Genomic DNA, 10,479 nt, shown 5'->3' on the forward strand with positions numbered 1-10,479 from the left:
TTGAACTAATCAGTATTCGTGAAATTAGCATCACTGGATATACATTTATGTAATATTGAAATATCAGTTGCTATTTTGTTGAATTTATTAACAACTTTTACTTTTATATTTGCATGTACCTACAAAAAAAAAAATACGATGTGTAATAAAAACTGGATCTGTAAATAATTCTTGTAAAATAGGAAAACTTGGTAATATATTACACAAATGAACACAGTTTTGTTTTTCTAAATAAACTAGAAATAACTTTAATTATGCTAAGCGTTGTATTAAAAATTATCCAACACGAGTGATGACATTGTTTGCAATATTTTTAGAGACTTAACGATTAATTGTCGGTAAATTATTTGCCATACTTTTTAAACGATTTTTTGTTCTTAGCTGCTCAGCTATTACAATAAACAATTCATTCAGAGCTTATATATTTGAAGACAGTATGTAAATTATTTGAATTTAAATAACAATAAAAAATGACCGACTCATGAGCGAAAAATATTTAAGTAAAATACTCTGTGTAGATACTCTGTGTTCTCGCTCGATAGGAGAGAAATTGTGTTTTTTGAATTTTCAAAGTGAAAAAAAAAAACGAGAACTGAGAGACCCTTAGTAATGTGCCTCTAAATGAGTAAGCGTTAGTGTGTTTACATATTAATCTAATGTAACAGATAAATAAAAAAAAATAAAAAATAAAAAAACCAAGTATATCGATTTAAAGTTCAAGCCAGCGTTTTAATATAAATACAACGTAAATGCTGGGCTTACTTGTATGCAAAGTGTTTGCAAAATGATACAATAACCTGAATTCCGTCAACGCTAATTTCATGTGAACATTACGTAAACTAGAAATTTTTTCAAAAAACGTGAAAAATATTGCCATTAATTTTGATGTCATTTTATCAATAATTTTTGTTTTATTTTGGTACTTAAATACCAAAATGTTTCTGATTTTCTATGCCATTCATATGATAAATTATGATGTATTTTCTTATATTGTGATATTTAAACAATTATTAAAAATCTTCAAAAATAGTGGCAATAAAATGCTAATTTCATGAACTTGATCATTTTTTTAGGACAGTTTGAAAAAGTGAATAGTAATGATGTAATTGATTTTTTACTGTCAATTTGTGGACAAGGTAAACACTTAATCAAAAAACTTGAAACTTCATTAAAAAAACGAAAAAAATTAATACAGTGTTTAGATGATGGATTTTTTCATCAAGTTGATTTTAACTACAAACAAAAATTTTCCGTCGCCGGAGCTTGTGACAAAAAAATAAAACAACAAACGTGTCTTTAAAGTGCATCAAAATATTTTTTCTAACGAAATCAGTCTCATTATTTTGCCACTGAATGATTGGTTAATGAAGAAAATTCTAATTTTTATCCAAGATATACGATACTTTGATCTTTTTTATTCAAATGTTCCATCTGGGTTGGCACATTAGCAACTTGATACAATCTGTCAGGTTGACTGCTTGATTTTGGTAACATGTAATATTCTACGTACCGATCAATCGAGGCTGTTAAAATCCCAGTCGAGACTCTACTTAGGTCCTCTCTTATGATAAAAAGCGTGCATTTGTCAAATTATAACTATTTCTTTAGTTGGCCCCCTTTTTCTTGGGGACCTACAGTTGTTGGCAAAATCAGTTTTCCACCCGTCGTTTCCTTGGTATTCCAGGGTCTTTCTTTATCTAAAATACAACGTGAACCCCACTTGGATCAGTGCCTTCGAAAATTACGAGATGACGGTCTAGTAGAAAATAGTTTTTTGTATCGATGGACTTGTGAGATATGATTGTGTGATATTTTATGATTTGCGAAGACAAAAAATTTTTCATGTAAAGAAAAAAAAAAAAAATACTGATTATTGATTATTGTTCCTTTGAAGGTGTGTTAATTAATTAAATGTGCCATCATTATTGGTATTTGAAGTTTATTTTTTAAACCTACGTGTAAGAGCAGCTTTGACGAATGATGCAAAAAACGTAGACACCATAAAAATTAACGTATCATTTACACTACTGCTTATTGAGTGAGTATACCCACAAACAACCGTCCTGTTTTTTAAATTTTAAAGCAAATATATCAAAATGTTCATCATAAATACCTATTTATATATACACAGTGTACACGTGAATGCGCTAATGATGTATAGTCAATTGCATAATCCTATTGTAGTTAAATAAGTGATTTATCTTATTTCATAAAGTGTCAAAAAAAAAAAAAATATATAGTTGGGGATTACAGACGTCTATTTAATTTTATGTTACCTTCGACCGTGAAACGATCGGAGCGGTTAAACGAATGGTTTTAACTACAAGACAGATGATCAAGAAAAGCGAAGCGAATGAGTAAGATTATGCGAAACATTGGTAAAAACTTTGTAGTCTCATTTTCTCGCGGAAATGAAATAACTTGTATTAAAAGAACGTAAGCTATCGACGTTGCCTTATCTATCTCTTCTTCAGCATCCATATGTGCATTTATTAATGTGTTTCTCATAGTTGTAATAAAATAACTGTCATCTTCAACCAACTTTACTACTTTCTGTGTTGAAAATAAATTATTCGTACGTTTATACATAGGATACATCGAGTTTTGTCCCCTGCCCAAACTTTTTGATCTCAACAACAACTAAATCATCATTTTGCGAGATTTTAACAGCCTCGAGCTACAGTATATCATTAGTTTAAACAGACTATATAAATATAACGGTGAAGACACACGACGAGTTGACAGTGTTCAAATCCACTGGTAAATGAAAATTTTTTTGCTGTGAATTTTTTTTTTTTGTAATTTTTTAAATTAATTATATTTATTAACGTAAATTATAGTTTTATATTCATGTAAATAATTATTTTTTTCTACAAGTTTATAACTATCTGTTTAGCCGTAACGTAATGGATTAAAAAATGTTTTAGACCTTGGAATTTGCCAAAGTAGGTAGTCAATATGAGCACTTTATGATAAATACTTGACATTTTAACATATCTTTTTAAATATCAATTAAATAGATTATGAATCATTAGCTTTCTAAAAAACGTACATATCTCTTAAGTTATCTGTTTACTAAACTTTTTTATCAATTTAAATTACTTTAAATTACTTTTTTTTTTTTTTTTATTTTTTGTTAACTTATTACTGTATTCGAATTTTACAAGCACTTGCAAACGCAGGTATATCTGTGGATACGAAGTCTCAAGTCGTGAGTCGTGTCGCCTGTGTCAAAAATATAGAAAAAAATGCAAATAATGGAGGCCACCACCTGTGATCGCTTTTAAATTCGGAATCGACGTGTAAAAGCGCTTACGATAAAGTGTGAATTTTTAACTGTAAACATTGTATGAACTATAATGAAAATATTTTTTCAAACTATATCTATTTACGTAGTAATTGAAATCGTGCACACAACGACCTTCCAATTACATGTATGATACATATATATCATTGTAGTGACCTTATGAATGAAATTGTTAGAGTTTGTTTCGTCAAACGAGTGACTTAAATATAAGACAAAATTAATTACGATAAGTATTTATATAATTATTCTATTGTACTATAATTAAAATAGTAATTCAATGTATTATTTATGATATTATGAAGTCACGTGTTATCGAAACGTGTGAAAAAAGTATCAATAGGTAAAGGTGAAAAAATGCGAAAAAAATTTTTTACGAGCGATACAAGATTGTACGAATAGTAGCGTATTAAATTTGGTTAGTAGTGATAAATATAAACGCGATTAATTTTATTTTCTTCCCTTTTTGTCCTGTGTTTTTATTTGTCAATTACTGGCACTTGCATGCAAAAACTTGTGCGCAAAAGTTTGAATACTGAAATACGATCCTTTAACGGTCTTACCGAAAAACATCGTAAAACAATCATGCACCTTGAAAGTATAGGACTTGGTTATGTTAACATAATAAAACATCTGTAATAAAATGACGTAAAAAATATACCATTTGTTTGTTTTTGTCTTATTAACCGTCCTTCATTAAATTTTCATTCATTAAAATCCTAGAAATAAATATTTTAAATTATATGTATTTTGTAATACAATTATTATAAATTTGCGCCACTTGATAATAAATTACTAGTATTGGTACAAGTATAGAACATTTAAAAAGGCTAGAAATTTAATTTTAACATTATGCTAAAAGTATGGTATTAAATATAATGTGATAAATAGCTAAAAATGTGGGTAAAATAATATACACAATTTTTATTAATACTTAATCAGTTTATTTAATCGTAATATTATTTTTCGTCATGTATAATAATTCTATTTACTTCTTACTATCTATATATAATAATATATAGTGTATTTATGTTCATTATGTATAATATATTATATTATCTACATTTAAAATCCCTATTAAAGGCATCTCCAACCAGACTTCAAATTTACTTTTCATTTTTTTAAAATATTTTATTTATTCATAAAAATACAAGGGACTCACGCAACCAAACGACCCGGACACCACTTGCCTGATTTAATTTTTCATTTATTTTTTCAATTCGTGTATAAACATTACGGAGTTTTCGAAATGTATCTCATAATTACAAATCAGTGTGATCATGTATAAACGTATTCTATAGCGCAGTACTTGTTCGTAGTTTCGCTTTTCCGTTTTGCGAGGCAAAATACATTTCCTATTTCTAGGCTATCGATCTCTTCGTGTTGGATTAAAAAAAAAAAAAAAAAAAAAAATGTTAACTGCATTTCGTGAGGCTGATTCTTTTTCGTGAATTCAATTGCTACTTTTACTTTTAACACATGGTTTACTTCATTTGCATTTTCCGTATCAAATATAGCAAATATTTAAAATAGCATTTGAATTTCAACAATTTTATTAATCGTTTGTAATTTTTTTACTCAACTGTGAATCCACTAAAAGTAATCCATCACAAATTGTTTATACATTTATTAATTTTTATTTAGTGGAAAATTACCTTACTTTGTCATAAAATATTTTTTATATTATTTTGTTTCGAGTATGTGGTTTTAGATATACTTACATTATTTTTATAAATTGATGCTAACTTGGTATAATTTATATATAGTGATGCTAATGTGTCTAGATATGCACGTGGTGGATTACTTTTAGTTAATATTGATGAAAAAATGTTGTATACCTTTTTTTGTTTACAAAAGTACAGACGAATTTCACATTTAAACCCATGCATAATATTGCCGTACCTTAAATATTTAATTAAATAAATGGTACTTTTTTAATTTAAAAAGCTGTAAAAATTTAAAGAAAAAAAAAATCAGTGCAGGCATCCGTTCGTGACGACCAATCTTAATTACAAAAGTAATTTTTAAAGTTGAAAAGAAAATAAAATTTTTTTTTCTTCAAACGTAAATATATGGTAACTGACTCACTCATTGATAGAAGTATTGAAATCATTACACAGTGAAAAATTCGCTCCTCCTCGTCGAGCTCGTGCTTTTCTTTATCTCTTGCTTCCTTTACATTTAGCTAATTTTATTATAATAAATATTTTTATTCACCTGTCGTTTCTGGGTTGAATAATTTTCCCCTATTTTTCAATATTTTTTAGATTTAAATTTACATACAATCTTACGATAAATCTGTTTAATTTTCGTCAGTCGTTTTTATTTTAAAAATCATCCTTCGCTTCGCACGAAACTTGAATGTAAAAATAAATGCTTTCATATTATCTTGTTTTTTTTTTTTTTTTTTTTTTTTTTCACTACAATTTTTTTTGTGACAATAGATTAATATGATAGAAATTTTTCATCTTATGATAATTTTTTTTACGTAAAATAAGACTACGCCTCTGATAAAAACAATGCAAAAGTAAATTACAATAATAAAAACTAGCCCATAAATATATTTACATTTCGTTTTGCAATTAAATGTCTAATATAAATTTCTCCCTACAGATAACAATACAAATTAAAAACATCTTAGAAATAACGATAAAACGTTTAAATTGAAAAACTTGTGCCCCCAAAACAGGCGCACCTTATAGAAATATAGACTAGTACTTTCAAAAATCATTTCTTATCGTATTCTTACAAGATTATTCTTTTGCGCGTGTTATTTACAAAATTCAACCCACAAACGAGAGGTTCAAACTATAATGGTGTTTTACATGTGTACGTGTATATGTATCTGCATGTCACCTCGTATCTTGAGGAGATTTTTCACATTTTACAATTGTTTCTTTTGTTTCCTTACTGTAATCATTTATTTTTTTCAATAATATAGACTCTCACTCGCACTTAAATGTTAATGATTGGGCACGATAATACTCTCGGTAATAGTATAATGCCCCAAGTCTTGCTGATCCAACGCTTTAAGCCCTTGGTAACGAGCACACGGCCTCTTCCTCTGTGTCTCGAAAAGTTAGCGCAATATTGAAATTTTATTTAATTCAAGCTTACTCTACTTTAATTTTTCGTCAGTATTTTCTTTTATTTTCGACGGAAACAAAAATATTCTAAGTGGATGAAGATGGTGGATGAACGTGATGGTAGTGATAGTGAAGGTAGGAAAATATTTGTGTGAGCGTAAGCGTGATAGTTTAAGAAAAAGATCGTAAAAAAATATAAGTGGCAGTCATATTTATATTTTTTATTTTTATTCACGCTTCGCTGGGCTCTTTTTTTCATGCTCGTTTACTTTAATTTAGAATATACACTACTTTTACGACAATCAGTGCATGTATATGTACATACGGGTGAGTGTATGTCGAAATTGACAGAGTAGGTATGAATGATTAAAAAAGTTTTTTTTTTTAATTTTCACAACTTGAATGGTTTAGCGCAAATGTGATGAAATATTACAACACGATGTTATTTAAACAAATTTTAGTAGTAAATTATTACTTTCTTTGAAGTGCCATACCCTGACCTAAATGGTGTTTAATACCATTCGAAATTATTAACTTATTTTCAAGAAGAGTGAGAGGATATATTTTAATCCAATAGATAATTTGATAGTTTTTTTTCTAAAAATTTATGCATTCATTTAAGGGATAATAAAATCATAAAATTAATTTTGACGAACACATGTTGAGGTTAAAAATGAATTACAATGAGGTAAACGTAACTTTAAATAAAAATGAAAAAAATCTTACCTAAGATATCATCAAGAGCTTATTGGAAAAAATTATACGATGTTTTGAGAATGAGGCCGTGCGCTGCATCACTCTTTGTATTTTTTGTAGTTCACAAAATAATGTACAAGTTTTTTTGCCAACCATATGAAGTATATATGTCAATAGTTATTTTTATTATTTCTTTATCATTGTTATTATTATTATTATTTTATTTATTTATTTTTTTCAAGTCTTATAATATGGACGAAGCAGCCTCAGGTTTCGTTAGGCCCAAGGTCCTGACATAATCGTTTCCATTATCCGTTTCGTACTTCCAGAGGCGCCTCTGCTCATCTCGTGTTGTTTTTCACGTGTTTTAATCTACATACTGATGTTAGTACTTTGTTTATAAAAATAATTGTTAAAATTTTTCGATTACTCGTTTTGTCATGTATGTTAAAATAATGTACTGGCATCCAAGGCAACATTCGTTTTATCAATTGCATAATATAAACTTTTATTCCTTTATAAATTATATATTTACATGTTCTTTTCTGTGCGATAGAGCCAGAAACAATTAGAAATCGATCAGCTTTCCCTACTACAAAAGCTTTGAAAGTGTTCAGTCAAGTATTATGTACGTATAAGACGATTAATAGCAATAACAATAGCAATAGTAAATTCGTGAAAATTTTGCTTGTTTTCGCATCGAAGTTGATGAAAAATTATTAAAAAGCATAGTTAATCAAAGAGCAGCAAGTGTCAGCGCCTTAGGTTTCCGAAAAAAACATCGTCACTCGTCGTCATTATCGCTATTATTTTTTATAGCTATCATTATTAACAAAACTTTATCTGGTGGCAAGATAAAATTAAGGCTGTGACTAATTCACCTACCTACCCACCATTCACCAATTATGCGTAATTCATGCATACACTCGTCCCTTCGGAAAGAATATTACAAAATTATTAACGCCTCAATTTTTTTATTTTTATAGATATATAATTTTTTTTTAAATTTTTGTATGTACAAACTAGCTTTAATCGTTCATTTTCATTTATTACGTTTTTTTTTTTTTTTTTTTAAAACAATAGTAATAATAATAACGCTTTTCCTCATATTCCTTATAACAGTTCGAGGTTGACTATCTATTAAAAATAGCCGATCGCACATAGACCCGCGTGGCCAAAGTCTCTCCTTGCCTTACGAGTCGTGACAAATGTATAAGATAGGAGAACAAGAAATATATTGAAGAAAGTTACAATAATTCTAAAACAATAATAACAATAATAGTATTTGTTCTGCGTTCGGAGGAACTGAACCGAAGAATGTTAAATAAATGCACGCTTAAGAGGATATGAACGATTAACATGCGTATGTGTGTCTGTGTAGGGATTGATACGAAAATTATACGCGACGGGTTGTGTGTATTATCACAAACACTCTTGACTGTGAAACTTGGAGAGACTTTGCTTTGATTTTTCCCATTTTTCTCTCGTAGACATTTTTTTGGCTTTTCCACGCGACTTTTATATCATGGGCGTAAATGTGTGTATATTGTTCAGTTTCATTTTTTTTTCCAGCGTAAATACATATAACTATTAAGACATTATTATGGTAACTACTTTTTTTTCCTGTGAAGAACAGAAAAGGAAATAATATTAAAGTTTGTCTCGTAATTTTTCGTCAGGATCGCGATTTGTATAATTTTTTTCACATTTCTACAAACTTGTATGTTTTCGCTAATAATTTTTCGAATAATTATTTTATGCTGAGTTAACACTACTTGGATTTAATATGTACGTTTTATTAGTAAATCTTTTGTAGTACAGTACTTCAAAGCTACGTCAATGCAACAATTTAAAACATGTAGGTGTCTTTTATTAAAAATAAATTTAAGTCATAGTAAAAATGATTGAGATCTCTTTTGTTTGCCATATTTGCAGTCTGTATTTTTTTTTTTTTTTTCTGTGTCATTATTAAGTTTAACAAACAAGTGCCATACTTTATAGTTAAGCTCAGCATATACTATTGTTCAATCAATAATTTATCAATTTATATAATTTGGTAACTAAATAGAGAATACGTTGGCGGGTATATTAAAAAAGTCTGATATCGCTTGAGTGTTTTTGTCAGATGCAGAGAAATATTTATTTAAAAAATTGCAAGCTTACGTATCTGTGGCAGTACAGGAGTTGTTAAAATTTAAGTATTATCAAAATATAAAAAAATTCATTGAAGCACATGATAGTTGTAATATCATTTTCGTGCATCTTTATCAGACTTTTTATTTTTCAACTGAACACATACTGTCGGCGGTAATTTGGAAAATTTGTAAATTTGTAGTGTTGTAGTTTTTTTCATAATCGTGCCCCTTGGTTGTATTTTGACTGAAGAAAATGAATTGTAAGCAGTAAATTTTACCATTTTGTGATTCTCATAAAGGAAGTTGAGTCTTGATGTGTATATCTTTTTTTTTTTTTTATTATAATTTTTTAAATAAATTAACCATTTTATTTAAATACAGTTAAAAATTTACAATATACATTCAACATTATTTCTTAAGTCTTAAAAAAAAGTAACTTCACCTAGTCGTATTTTCCATAAAAGATCCGAACATTCGAATTCATCATAACTTCTAGACTAAGTTTGTAAACGCTAAAGCTCTTCCTTCATGAGAAATTCAAATTTCCAATCTTACACTTTGGTAACTTCAAAAGTTCATTCGTGCAGATGGCCGACAAAAATCGCTTTGGCAGTATCGTAATGAATCGCAGATTGATAACATACTTATCGGTAACTGACATTGGTAAAAACTGCTGTCACGAAATTAAATAGCAGTGACAAAACAGGTGATATAGATCATTTGTAACAAAAATGGCTACGTGTTATCATGGTATGCACGTCCGATTAAAAATGGTCATCGCGTTTAGACGTTGTAAGGCTGGTTTTTTTTTTTTTTATACACATATACGATGGAAAAGCGAAAGAAATCAAATCACGCCCGCGCTTCTTATTTTCTTTCATGAAATTACAGAATGCACACTTTTCCCTCCTGCCCCCCTTTACCCCACTAATTTCCTCTACAATAACGTGATACATTAGTGTGTATGGTGTGTAAATGGTGTATGCGATTTTTATTTTTTATACATATGCGGTGGCAGCCATTAGTTTTTAGCTTATATAATATATTTATATATATATATATTTTTTTTTTTTTTTAATACGCGCGAGCGAATAAAACACACGCGCTCTTATGCGTATTTTTCTATATATATATATAATCGTAAATAAACACATTTGTGGTATCACCGGAACGCTGACATCTATAAAACAGAGTCAATTATATTTTTTTCTTACGTGTATACAGACAGTGTATGATTTTTGTTATAATTCTTATTTTT

Source organism: Copidosoma floridanum, unplaced genomic scaffold (genome assembly GCF_036245765.1).
Source record: "Copidosoma floridanum isolate Cflo_tuat_1 unplaced genomic scaffold, Cflo_Japanese_pri ptg000001l, whole genome shotgun sequence".
Classification (NCBI taxonomy): domain Eukaryota; kingdom Metazoa; phylum Arthropoda; class Insecta; order Hymenoptera; family Encyrtidae; genus Copidosoma; species Copidosoma floridanum.